General features: G+C 48.6%; 1 non-coding gene across 1 annotated transcript; it reads left to right on the top strand.

Moving 5' to 3' along the window:
- Positions 1–1,246: 1,246 nt before the first annotated feature.
- F5J12DRAFT_t218 lies at positions 1,247–1,319 on the top strand. Its single transcript has one exon. It is a non-coding gene; the product is annotated as a tRNA-Phe (tRNA).
- Positions 1,320–3,364: the final 2,045 nt, after the last annotated feature.

Genomic DNA, 3,364 nt, shown 5'->3' on the forward strand with positions numbered 1-3,364 from the left:
AGATGGCAGATTGGTTGTCCATGTACAGCACAGAGGGAGAAGAGAGTGGAGAAGCAATTTCAGAGAGTAAATTTCAAAGCCATTTGATCTCCCTGCCTGCCTGGACAGCTGCTATGTATTCTGCCTCAGTGGTAGATAGAGCAACGATGTTTTGAAGCTTGGAACACCAGAAGATTGCACCAGTACCCATCTTGACAACATATTGTTGAGATAACCACAAACTGAGGCCACTTGTGCCCAGTGTAAGAGACTGTTATTCAAGGGAATGCTACATAAGATATACCTTGTGCCCAGTGTAAGAGACTGAAGAAAATTTCACTGGGCACACAACAGTAAGTGCGCAAAAATGATAAACAAAGGTAAACAATAAACAAAAGCAAACCAAGGACACTTAGAGCGAAGCTAAGTGTCCACTACATGTCTGTAGGGTTAGATAGAAATGACACAGAGGATAAATGCAGTCCTGAGGTGCACAGGCACCTAATATGAACACATATCCACCTGTAGAGCGACCAGTATCCTTGCAGCCACCATGATCTGCATCAGAGAAGGTGGTGAAGGGCTCAGAGGTTGAAGGATCAGGAGAATAGGTCAGGGAATAGTCCAGAGTACCCTTGATATAGCGCATTAGGTGCTTCACAGCCTGCCAATGAGCCCAGCCAGGATTGGAGTTGAATCTGGCCAGAACTCCAACAGTATAGGCAATGTCTGGGCAGGTAGTGGTGGCAAGGTACATCAGAGCACCTACAGCAGAGAGATAGGGTACTTGGCACATTTGCTCGATTTCTGAGGCATCCTGGGGAGACTGGGAGTGAGAGAGGTGAAGATTTGGCTCCATGGGTGTTGATAGGTCGCATTTATTGCAACAGGTTATGAGCCCCGGGCGCTTGTGGGACTGTCCTGATAAGTCCTTTCTGCTTAAGGCAATGGATTCCCATGGCTGGGATTTCCCCATTAAGACCTACTTGTGCCTCAGTAATACATTTACCAGAGGCAACATGTGTAAGCCCTACCAATTAAGGCAATGGCCCCTGAGCCATCTAAGACCTTTGCAGGAGGCAGCATGCTGTAAGACCTACCACTTAAGGCAGTTGCCACTTTAGGCAGTGATTTCCCATGCTTTGCGCCTTGTTGCTGTGCACTGGATGAGGGGAGGCTGTTGCAAGTGTAATACTCCAGCACTCAGCAACACTAGTCCCTACTAGCACTTGGTGGTTAAACCACACCAAGTAAGCCAAGATACCTTGACCAAATAGCTCAGTGGTTAGAGCAGCCAGTCAAAACCTGGGAGGTCCAGGGTTCAATCCCCTGTCTGGTTGCATTTATTGCAACATTTGGCGCATTTTCTCCATTTCTGAGGCATCCTGGGGAGACTGGGAGTGAGAGAGGTGAAGATTTGGCTCCATGGGTGTAGGATAGTGGCTTGCAGTCAGCCATGCCAAACCTTTCCAGTAAATCCAGGCAGTATTGGCGCTGGGAGAGCGAAATTGAGCGATTGGGGCGATCTCTGTTGATTTTGATGCCCAAGAGTTGGGTAGTAGGTCCTAGATGTCGCAGTTTGAAGTGCTAGCTGAGTTGGGAGATGAAGGAGTCTATTGCAGCCTCAGAAGACGAAGCAAGCATCATATCATCCACAAAAACAGGCAAGATGATGGAGACACCATCCTTGGAGTAAATATAGATGCTGGCATCAGAATAGGTTTGTTTAAAGTGCAGGGACTCCGATACAAAGCACATTTTCTTGTTCCAGCAATTGCCACCTTGTTTGCTGCCATAGATGGCTTTCTGCAGCAGGCAGACATGAGATTTCGAGTTTCCTTCCACAAATCCTTCAGGTCATGCCATATAGACTTCACAGTCCATTTCCCCATTCAGGTAGGCATGGGAGATGTCCACAGAGCACAGATGGAGGTCCTGGAGAGCTGCAAGAACTAGAACCACTCTGACAGAGGCAAGGCACACTGTAGGAGCAAAGACCTCGAGGTAATCAAAGCCAGGGCACTGATTATAGCCTTTTGCAACAAGTCTGGCCTTGTAGCGATCTATGGAGCCATCAGCATTCCTCTTGACCTTGAATACCCACTTGGAGCCAATGACGTTGCATTCAGGGGGTCTAGGGACAAGTTGTTGATATTAGGTGCCTGTGCACCTCAGACTGCATTTTCCTTTTGTTTTATCTCTGTCTAACCCTACAGACATGTAGTGGACACTTGGCTTCGCTCTAAGTGTCCTTGGTGTGCTTTTATTTACTATTTACATTTGTTTGTCATTTTTGCGCACTTACTGCTCTGTGCCCAGTGAAACTTTCTTCAGTCTCTTACACTGGGCACCAGGTACAGTCCTGTATTACTTTACTCAATATTAGTCTCTTACACTGGGCACCAGTGACCTCAGTGTGTGGTTATCTCAACAGGTTATGAGCCCCGCACTCTAGGATTCTCAGCACTCGTTGGTCGCCATGTAATCCACCTCTGCGCACAACCTCGACCCAAAGGAACCACACACTTGCTCGCTACAGCTCAATCTTCGAGCTCCCAGCTTCCAGACTCACCCCATCCACCCCATCCTTCTCCTGTTGACTCAAAATTTGCCACCATGGCTGAGGACCATGCCAACTCGTCGCCCTCTGTCACTAAACTCACTGCCTCCAACTACTCGACCTGGAAAGGCAAAATGAAGGCTTTCCTGCGCACAAAAGGGCTCTGGACCATTGTTAGTGGTCTGGAAAAGCGCCCTGATGACTCCAAAGTCGAAGCTCAGGCCAAGTGGGACCTTAGAGCGGACAGGGCAGCTGGAGAGCTCTACCTGGCGCTTTCTAGTGAGCAGAGGACCATGTAGATGCTGTACAGGATGATCCTGTAAAGATCTGGAACATCCTAGCTTCCATCCACCTCCAACAGCGCCCTGGAGCTTGGTTTAATGCCTGGGATGACTTCTTTTCGATCAGGAAGGCCCCAGATGAGTCCCTGTCCTCCCTAATCGCTAGAATCGAAGATTCCATGTCCAAAATCCAGGAATTGCGCCCTAGGGATCCCTCTACCCCCTACTCCATCAAGGACTTGGACAATGAGCTGGTCTGCATGGCTATGATTCGCTCTCTAGGTGATGAATATGCTCATTTTGCGTCCTCCTTACTCCTATTCCACTCCCTGGACAAAGAGAAACTGAAGGAAGCATTCCTGGCTGAAGAATCGCAGCGCAGGCGTCGCCCTGATGCCAGTACATCAGCGACTGCGCTGTTAACCTCCTCTGGCGATTGCAAGTGCCTAGCTTCGTCGGTTTGCTCGTTCTGCAAATATTCAGGCCACTGCATCCACAAATGCCCCAACATTGCAAAATCTAAAGCCTACTATCGCTCTCAGAA

The sequence above is a fragment of the Pisolithus orientalis genome, assembly GCF_024613125.1.
Source record: "Pisolithus orientalis strain OTSU chromosome Unknown F5J12scaffold_129, whole genome shotgun sequence".
In the NCBI taxonomy this organism is placed as follows: domain Eukaryota; kingdom Fungi; phylum Basidiomycota; class Agaricomycetes; order Boletales; family Pisolithaceae; genus Pisolithus; species Pisolithus orientalis.